This window comes from Sorex araneus, chromosome X, assembly GCF_027595985.1.
Source record: "Sorex araneus isolate mSorAra2 chromosome X, mSorAra2.pri, whole genome shotgun sequence".
In the NCBI taxonomy this organism is placed as follows: domain Eukaryota; kingdom Metazoa; phylum Chordata; class Mammalia; order Eulipotyphla; family Soricidae; genus Sorex; species Sorex araneus.
The window spans coordinates 110388426-110399412 of record NC_073313.1 but is presented as its reverse complement, the minus strand read 5'-3'; the positions used below and the strand labels follow the sequence as shown (position 1 = coordinate 110399412).

At 40.3% G+C, this 10987-nt stretch overlaps 1 pseudogene; it reads left to right on the top strand.

Moving 5' to 3' along the window:
* Positions 1-9292: 9292 nt before the first annotated feature.
* LOC129399998 (transformer-2 protein homolog alpha-like) lies at positions 9293-10616 on the top strand (annotated as a pseudogene).
* Positions 10617-10987: the final 371 nt, after the last annotated feature.

The window sequence follows — 10987 nt, the reverse complement described above, 5'->3', positions numbered from 1 at the left end:
AAGAAATGTCATACATTGGAAAAGTTCTGAAAACCAAGTAGAAACTATCTTAATATAAGGGATACTTACATTGATAAAGGAAATCTCCATGTGTGGTGTCTCACTCTCCATACCAGGAAGAGGGAGAAAATAAACCTCTATGAAGTAGGCAGGTAGATTAGGGAAGGTCCCATAGCAATGGAAATCCTGGAAAGGATAAAACAACCTAGCCTTAAGGTTGTCAGGACTCACCTTGTGGATACAGGAACTAAGACCTGAAAGGGCCTTTACCTGGAGCAAGTCCAGACCACAGAAAGCTAGACCCACCCTCCAAGAGAAGTTCTAGCAGGAACAAAAGTCAAAAATTCTCGTTTCCCCTGCACCATATTCCAGTGCCGCATCCAGTATGCTCCCTCTCCCAGGTCAGTGAACCAAACCTGGGCCACAATTTCCCTTGCGCCTGTGCCCCAGTCATCCCCTCGGACGCTGAGTAACCCAATCTCCCAAGCACCATCCCGTCCATCATACGCCATCCTCCAGTGCCTCACCGGTTTGCTCCCACTTCCAAGTTTGTGCCTTTCCCCACCTGGCACCCCACCCATAATGTGGTAGGAGGCATGGTCTCTGCAGAAGTGGGCATGGCCTCTTTTGGAGCCAGTGGCCGCAGTTATTTTCCCCTTTTCAATCACTCTGGACTCACATCTTCATTTCCATCAACTAATCCTGTGGAGAATATCCTGGCCATCTCAAACACATTAGGCCATTATTCCAGTAGCCTATTCCAATTGTACAATAATACTGGCATCACAAGAAGCTCTACAAGCCCAATATAAAAGAGCACATCCTCCGAAGCTTCACTAGAGACCTCACATAAGCTGCTGAGGCACACCAGAGCTGAAGGTGAAACTCTAGAAGGTTGGAAAGGTGACCACTATCGACCGAGCTCACACAGAATCCTATCTCGCAATTAGAGGGGAATACTGATAGTGAATTGGAAGAATCCACCTCAATACTACTACAAAAAACATGCAGAAACAGGGAAAATCCCCACCACAAGGAGAGGATAATGAAAAGGGTCCAGACGACTCTACAAGCATCCACAAATACGATCTCTCCGATAAAGAATTCAGAGATGAAATGTTGAAGATTTTCAATGAACTCAAAGAAACGGTTCAACAGACATCCAGTAAATTAAAGGAGGACACGAATGAAATAATGGATTGAAAAGCCAAAAAAATACAGGAAGAAATGAGAGTAGAAATAAAAACAAAGTGCCATGAATAAAAGATATTGTAGATAAAATTAAAAACTCAGTGGGTGCCCTCAGTAGTAGAATGGCTACAGCCGAAGACAGAATCAGTGAGCTTGAAGATGAGCTACAGGAAGCTTACAGGTAACAACAAGCAATGGGAAAAGACCTCAAAATAACTGATAAATCAGAGACCTAGAGGATGATTTCAAGAGAAACAACATTAGAATTATCAGAGTACAAGAAGGACAGGGAGACAACCCCAATGAAAAAGCTACAGTTAAAAATATTGTTGCTGAAAAGTTCCCAGAGCTGAGAATGCAGACGTAAAGATCCTAGGAACCCGAAGGGTGCCAGCTAAAAGAGAGTCTAATAAAATGACTCCAAGACATATAGCCAGAATGATGGATGCCACAGATAGAGACACAATACTGCAAGCAGCAAGGTCAAAGAAGGAAATCACATACAAAGGAGCGCCCCTTAGATTTACAGAAGACCTATCAGAGAAAACCCTCAATGTCCGAAGACAACGGTGGGATATAGTGAAAAAAACTCAATGAAATGAATGTCTCACCAAGAATACTTTATCCGGCTAAACTCAAACTCAAAGGAACAATACACTAGTTCATGGATAAACAACAGCTCAGGAACTTCATAGACTGAAAACCAAAGTTAAAAGAAGAATTAAAGGGGCTACTGTAAGACAAGAAAAATCCCTACAACAAAACAAACCCCTACAGAAAGATGGAAAAAACCAATGACAATAATCTCCAACAATGTCAATGGTCTAAATGCACCAATAAAGAGACACAGAGTGGCAAAATGATATGTCACAAAGAGATATGTCATATCTCTTCATTCTCAGCAATGGAAAACAAATTATCAAATGCTTTCTTTCCAGCAGGTCCAACTTTGGGGGGGAACTCCAAACAATAATAGTGAGTTTTTTGTTGAAATATTGAATGCAATCAAAGTAAAGAGAAAGTAAAGTGAAATTTATCAGCTACACAGGTGGGGTGGGTGATTGGGGGGCTGAGAGGGGTCGGGGGAGCTTGGTGGTGGAATATGTGCACTGGTGAAGGGATGGGTGTCCGAGCATTGTGCAACTGTGACTTAAGCCTGAAAAATTTGTAACTTTCCACATGGTGATTCAATTAAAAAAAATGAAAGAAATACATATGAACAGTCAGAGAAAACACAGACTAAAAGTCTGTGGAAAACAATTCTGGAAGAAAGCAGCTCCCTGAGAAAAGCTGGAGTGGCCATACTTGTACCCAACAACGTAGATTTCAGGTTGAAACAGATGAGAAAGTTCAGCAAAGGCCATTTTTTACTAACCAAGGAATATGTACAGCAGGACGAAATAATACTCTTAAATGTGTACGCACCTAATTAAAGACCAGCTAAATACTTAAAAGAACTGCTAACAGATTTTAACAAGGACATTGCTAGCAAAACAATAGTAGTTGGAGACTTCAGCACTGCCCAATAACCTCTAGATAGATCAACAAGATTAAAACTCAGCAAGGAAACACTGGCTTTGAAGGAAGAGATAGAAGAGAGAGGGACAATAGATATATACAGGGCTTTGCATCCCCAAAAGAAAGAATACACATTTTTTTCCAGTGCAGACGAAACATTTTTCAAAATAGAACAAGTCCTGGGTCACAAAAATTACCTCAATAGAATCAGGAAGATAGAAATTCTATCAACTATCTTCTCAGACCATGATGCACTGAAGATAGAAGTTAATCACCCACAGACATGGGAACCAATTCAAACACCTGGAATTTAAACAACTCAATGTTGAACAACGAGTGGGTCAGGAAGGAAATCAAGGAAGAAATCAAAAGGTACCGGAACACAAATGAGAATGAACACATGAGTTACCAGAACCTATGGGACACAGCTAAAGCCGTGTTAAGGGGAAAATTTATATCTCTGCAAGCATTTCTCAGGAAGGAAGAAAGTGCCTACATAGATAACTTGACTTCACAGCTCAAGATATTAGAAAAAGACCAACAAAAGGAGTCTAAACCAGGTAGAAGTAAAGAAAAAACAAAATTTAGAGTAGAAATTAACAACATGAAAACCCAAGAAACAATTAGAAAGATCAGTGAAGCCAAGAGCTGGCTCTTTGATAAAATAAACAAGATTGATAAACCACTGTCAAGACTTACAAAGAGTGAGAGAGAACCCTAATAAACCGAATCAAAAATTTAAAATGGGGATACCACAACAGAAACCAAAGAAATTCAAAAGATCATCAGATACTACTTTGAAAGTCTGTATGCCATGAAATAAGGAACCTAGAATAAATGGATAAATTCCTGTTTTCCTATAATCTCCCAAAGTTGAACCAAGAAGATCTGGAATACCTGAATAAACTTATTAATATCAAAGAAATTGAAACGTAATCAAAATTCTTCCCAAAAACAAAAGCCCAGGTCCAGATGCATTCTCTAGCAAATTCTTCCAAACATTTAAAAAGGAACTATTGCAAGTTCTTCTCAAGCTTTTCAGGAAATTGAAAAAACGGAAACTTCCCAGTTTCTATGAAGCACATATCTCCCTAATACCAAAAGCAAACAAAAACACCACAATAAATTACAGGCCAATATCCCTAATGAACACGGATGCAAAGATCCTCAAAAAATATTAGCAATTAGAATCCAACAACTCATCAAAAGATTATATACCATGATCAAGTGGGATTCACTACGGGGATGCAAGGATAGGTTTAACATTCAGAAATGAATGAACATAATAAATCATATCAACAAAAGGAAAGATAAAAAACATATAATCTTCTCAGTAGATGCAGAGAAAACATTTGACAAGATCCAGCACCCATTTATGATGAAAAGGTTTTTTTTGCCAAAATGGGTATAGATGAGACTTTCCTCAATATAGTCAATGCCATCTACCACAAGATTATGGCAAGTATCATCCTCAATGGAGAAAAACTGACAGCCTTCCCTCTAAGATCAGGGACAAGACAAGGATGCCCACTCTCACCACTTCTGTTCAATATAGTACTGGAAGCACTTGCAATAGCAGTTAGGCAAGAAAAAAATATTAAGGGCTTTCAGGTAGGAAAGGAAGAAATCAAGCTCTCCTATTCGCAGATGATATGATACTATAGTTAGAGAAAACCAAAACTTCTATCAAAAAACTCCTAGAAACTATAGACTTATATAGCAAAGTTGCATGCTATAAAATCAATACCCCAAAGTCTATGGCTCTCCTATATGCAAATAATAAGAGAGAAGAAAGTGACATGAAAAAAGCAATCCCCTTCACAATTATGCGCCAGAAAATCAAGTACCTTGGAATCACCTTAACTAAGGAGGTAAGAGACCTGTACAAAGAACACTACAAAATGTGACTTCATGAAATAAAAGAGGAAATGAGGAAATGAAAGCATATTCCCTGCTCATGAATTGGGAGAATTAACATTGTCAAAATGGCAGTACTCCGCAAAGCATTGTATCCCATAAGGATACCCATGACATTCTTCAAAGAAATGGAGCAAAGACTCCTGAAATTCATATGGAACAATGAGCCGCCACAAATAGATAAAGCAATTCTGGGGATAAAGAATATGGGAGGCATCACCTTCCCCAACCACAAACTCTACTACAAAGCAGTAATAATTAAAACTTCATGGTACTGGAACAACAGTAGAGCCACAGACCAATGAAAGAGGGTTGAATATTCTGACACACACCCTCAAATATATAATCATCTAATCTTTGATAAGGGAGCAAGAAATGTGAAGTGGGACAAGGAAAGCCTCTATAACAAATGGTGCTGGCAAAACTGGACACTTACATGCGAAAAACTGAGCTCAGACCTCTATCTAACGCCATACACAAAAGTCAAATCAAAATGGATTGAAGACCTTCACATAGGACCAGCATCCAACAGGTACATTGAAGACAAGGTTGGCAAAACCCTCCACAACATCGAAGGTAAAAGTATCTTTAAAGGTAACACACTATTGGCCAAGAAATCTGAAACAGAGATAAACAAATGGGACTACCTTAAACTGAGAAGCTTCTGCACCTCAAAAGATACAGTGACCAGAATACAAAGACAGTCTACAGAATGGGAAAGGATATTCACCCAATACCCATCTGATAAGGGTTAATTCAAGGATTTACAAGGCACTGGTTGAACTCCACAAGAAGAAAATATCTAACCCTCTCAGAAAATGGGGCAATGAAATGAACCAAAACTTTCTCAAAGAAGAAATCTGAATGGCCAAAGACAAATGAAAAAATGCTTCTCATTACTACTCATCAGGGAGACACAGATCAAAACAACAATGAGATATCACCTCACACCACAGAGACTGGCCCATATCTGAAAGAACAAAAGCAACTGGTGTTGGCATAGGATTGGGGAGAAAGGAACTCTCCTTCACTGCTGGTGGGAATGCTGACTGGTTCAGCCCTTTTGGAAAACAGTATGGACGCGTCTCAAAAAACAAGAAATTGAGCGCCCATTTGACCAAGCAATACTACTTTTAGGTATACATCTCGGAGATGCAAAAAGTATAGTAGAAATGATATCTGCACTTATATGTTCATTGCAGCCAAAATCTGGAAAATACCTGAGTGCCCGAGAACAGATGACTTGTTAAAGAAACTTTGGTACATCTACACAATGGAATGCTATGCAGCTGTTAGAAGAGATGAAGTAATGAAATTTGCATATCTGTGGATCAACATGCAAAGTATCATGTTAAGTGAAATGAGTCAGAAAGACAGGGACAGACATAGATTGCACTCATCTGTGGAATATAAAGTAACAGAATGGGAGACTGACACCCAAGAATAGTTGAAATAAGTACCAGAAGGCTTGCTCCATGGTTGGAAGCTGGCTGCATATGCTGGGGGGATAGGCAGCTCAGATAGTGAAGGGACCAGCAAGTAAAGGGTGTGAGGAGAGCCCGCTCAGGATGGGAGATTCAGGCTGAGAGTAGACTATAGATGGAACATGATGACCACTTAATACCTCTATTGAAAACCACAACATCCAAAAAGAGAGAGAGAGAAAAAAGGGAATGTCCTACCACAGATGCAGAGTGGGGTGGAAGGGATGGGGTGGGGCTGGTGGGAGAGATGCTGGGACCATTGGTGGTGTAAAATGGGCACTGGTGGAGGAATGGGTACTCGATCATTGTATGACTGAAATGCAAGTATGAAAGTTTGTGTGTCTGTAACTCTACCTCATGGTGATTCACTAACAAATTTTTTAAATTCTCCTTTCAGGAGAGAGAACAAAGGGGAATGCCTTGCCACAGAGGCAGGGTGGGGTGGTGGGGGATGGGGTGGGGGTGGTGAGATCATTGGTGGAGGTGAATGGGCACTGGTGGAGGGATGGGTAAACGATCACTGTATGAGTAAAATGCAAACACAAAAGTTCAGAAGTTTGTAACTGGACATCACAGTGTTTCTCTAATAAAAAATTAAAAAAATAATAACAAAAAAATTCTCCTTTCAAAGAAGACCGTCAACAACTCCCAACTCTACCGTATTGGCAACCACCTTAACAATAGACTCTTATCTTAGTAGAAAACCTCACATAGGGAAGCTTGGATAAACCCTATATAAGTCAACTTGAGCAAAAGAAGTATGCACATACGCTGCCAGAGCCCATGTGCTGCTTGTATTCACATGACCTAGCACACATGGTGCCTGAGCACATGTGTCGCCCACATATCCCCATCTTCTGATATGTGTTGGGGCACTCTCAGCCTTTGGACAAGCCCAAATACTCTCTTGCATGCATCATTCTTTCTCTTTCTCCTCCTCCTTCCGTATCTCAAAGCCTCTAAAACAAAATCTGCTTTTACTTTATTGCTTGTCTCCTCCTGAAATTCTTTTCTGTAAAAATGGAAGTACCTAGATGGCATGGGTAAGGGGTAAGACTGGATTCCCTTTCTTTCAAAGAGCAAATTATCATTCCAGCATGAATCCACAGCTTCCAGAGAAATCAGGTGGTGTGGATTAACTCCCTTGTCAGGCAGAAAAAGTAGATATCAGGTGTGGGTTTATGGCTTCCTAGTGGTGCTGGTGGGACACAAAGTGCTCAGCACAGACCTTGTTAGTCCTAGCCTTCCCAGCTGGTCTCAAAGTGGCAGATGTGGATCATAATAAAGTGGTCATCTCTCTTCTCTCAGCTTCACAAAGCCACCCACTCTAGAAATTCATATGCATAAAAGCAACCTCCATGATCAGGCATTCGCCCAGTTCCAGGCAGATAGAAAGGCAGACCTTGGTAATGAGATTTTGGTAAATAAGACAAGAATAAACTTCCCAGGCCTGAAGTAGCAGAAAGGGGTGGGGAACACATACCTTGAGATGCAAATACTGAGCTCTTTGGAGTTCCAGAGAAGGGTGGACATCCTCAGACCAGGAGATGCTAAATATGAATCTATAGGTCTTGATAAGATATGAAAGCACCATCAGCAGTTCAAGGCCTCCCCTGTGACAAATGCTTAGGGTAACTGGTATATATATATATATAGGTGGAGAGCTCCCGGACAAAACATTGTGGATAAATTGTTAAAAACCTCCTCCCAAGACACCTTCTCTGATATTTCCACTCTGGAGAAGCCGTTATCTCAAGCATGTATTTCTTTTTTTTCCCTTTTGGGTCACACCTAGCAATGCACAGGGTTTACTTCTGGCTCCTGCAGTCAGGAATTACTCCTGGCAGATGCTCAGAGGACCATATGGGACACCGGGAATCGAACCCGGGTCGACCGCGTGCAAGGCAAACACCCTACCTGCTGTTGTATCACTCCAGCCCCTCAAGCATGTATTTCCCTCTTTTTCTTCCCTCTTTAGATTTCTTTCAACAAAATCTATTTTGCTTCACTATTTCAATTTCTCCTGAAATTCTTTTGTTCTAGGGCAGGCTACAGACCAGAAACTCCTGTGCTGGTGTTAGGACTGACTTTCCTGCAAAGAGCAATTCCTCATTCCAACTTGAGTCCACTGCTCCCTGTGAGAATTTGGGTGGTGGAGTCCCATTTCCAAACCCTGCAGAACAAATGTACTTCAGTCACAGCCTGACGGCTACCTCATAAGGCTGGTTTGATGTGCACATCCCTGCTATGTAGATGTTCAGCAGAGTTTATCAGTCCTGATCTATGCCAAGCATTTCCCCAGGTAGTCAAGGTGAGTAAAACAGAGAAGTGGAAGCACTCTTTCATCTTGAGACTAACTTACAAACTTTCTACTTCACCAAACCACCTGGAACACCTTTACTAAGACTCCTGACATCTTTCAACTTTTATGGACTGTGTCATTTTACAGATTTAGTTTTCTTCTGACTCTCCCACATATACAGGAGGCATACATATTATTAAACTTGTTTGTTTTTCTTCTGCTAATATTCCTTTTATTATATGGGGGAGGATCTCAACCAAGAGCTTAATAGGATAGAAAGAAATTATTCTACCCTCCTGTACTTGGTTCTGGCTGCCTATTTTTCCACTGTTAAGTGCAGTGCACAGTAATACAGTAATGCAGGAGTTTGACTGTGGTACAACATAGGCATGAAAATCTTTTTTTAAAAAAATTAACCCCCATTTTGCCGGAGCCCGCGACCCAGTGGGAGTGGAGCGGAGCGGCAGTCACTGCCGTCTCTTCCCTCTTCCCCACGGTCCAGTCAGTGGTCGATTAGAGCGTCGGCCCTCACGCCGAGATTGGTCACTTAGTTAGCTCTGAGGAACGCCTGGCCGACATGAGCGATCTCTAGGAGAACAACTTCGAGGGCAGAGAGTCTCGCTCTCAGTCAAAATCTCCAACTGGAACACCTGCTCGTGTAAAATCGGAGAGCAGGTCAGGATCTCGTAGTCCTTCAAGGGTTTCCAAACACTCTGAATCCCACTCTCGATCAAGATCAAAATCCAGGTCAAGGTCAAGAAGGCATTCTCATAGACGTTACACTCTATCCAGATCTCATTCTCACTCTCATAGAAGACGATCTCGAAGTAGGTCATATACACCAGAATACCGTCGTCGAAGGAGCCAAAGTCATTCTCCAATGTCTAACCGGAGGAGACATACAGGCAGCAGGGCAAATCCAGATCCTAACACCTGTCTTGGAGTGTTTGGCCTCAGTTTATATACCACAGAGAGAGATCTTCGGGAAGTGTTTTCTCGATATGGACCATTGAGTGGGGTCAATGTGGTTTATGATCAGCGAACTGGACGGTCACGAGGATTTGCTTATGTTTATTTTGAGAGGATTGATGACTCAAAGGAGGCTATGGAAAGGGCAAATGGAATGGAGCTGGATGGCAGAAGAATTCGTGTTGATTAGTCTATCACCAAGAGAGCGCACACACCTACACCAGGCATGGGCAGACCAACTCATGGTGGTGGAGGTGGTGGAGGCGGCGGTGGAGGTGGAGGAGGTGGCAGGCGTCGAGATTCATACTATGATAGAGGATATGACCGTGGATATGACAGATACGAAGATTATGACTACCGGTACAGAAGAAGATCACCTTCTCCTTACTATAGTCGATACAGATCACGAGCAAGATCTCGTTCCTACAGCCCAAGACGCTATTGATAAACAGAATGGTTGCAGTTGAGGACATCATTTTCTCTTGATTTTCTTTTCTCTTAATTCTGGATTTCCCCAAGCTTTTAATCTTTCCTGTTCCCCAAAAAGAACCCTTGGGAAAAATCTTTGGTTTAGCATCTACACTTTATCTGTTGTATTGGTGTTTTCCACCCCTTTTATTATACTCTTAAAGATGTAATTGTTATCATTTTGAGTAGTTAAACATCTCAAGTTAAAAAGGAACTCCTAGTGTTATGCTTTGTAAATGATTTTTTCTTTGTTTTTTTTTCAGAAAATTAACTCCTGGCTAATCATATGATGAAAGAAATGATCTTTTTAAAGCTTCTGTTATGTTAAATATTGTATTAGACATTGTATTAGAGGTATGCATTTAAGAACTCCTTTTTTAACTTTCTTTTGAGAAAGATAGTAACATAAAGTAGTTCAGTCATGTCACCTTTGTCTGGAGTGGTATAGAGCAGTCAGATAGTTGAGTATAGAAAATTTGAAGCTATAGAAGAAAACACTTCATTTCTTTGATGAATGGAATTTTTTAGCCCTACAAATTAAGTTTTTTAGAGATGAAAGCGTGTGGACTCCTACAAACATTTTGTATTTAAAATACATCTGTTAAAACTTACAAACTTAAAGTGTGATTTTTGTGTTGGCTTTCTTGAAATTTTAAGTATTCCTTTAATCAGTGAAAGACAACCCTTATTTATTACCTAGCATAATTATATACTTTATTGTTTGAAATTTTGCTTTGGGGACAGTGGTTTAAGCAGGCTGTTCTTATAGTATGTATCCTTAGACGTATGTATGGGGCAAGTAGTCTCTTTTCAAATAAAGTTAATTTCTTTGAAAAAAAAATTAACCTTTGTTGTTTTTTTCTTTTTATTAAATCAATAAACATTTATTATGGAGCACTTAAATATACATAAACAAAATGAATTAAAAATGTTTAAAACCTTAACATCAAAGTACCTTGAGAGAATATTTGTTAATAGTTGAGAAGTGATAAAAGTTAACAGGCCCCAAATGGAGTTGCTTATGCTAAGTTCTGTGTAAATTTTTCAAACCTAATTACTGTTTCAGTTCCTCTAGAAATGGGATTACAAACTAGAAATTGCCAGATCAGTACAAGATAGGTAATCTGCCTACTAGACC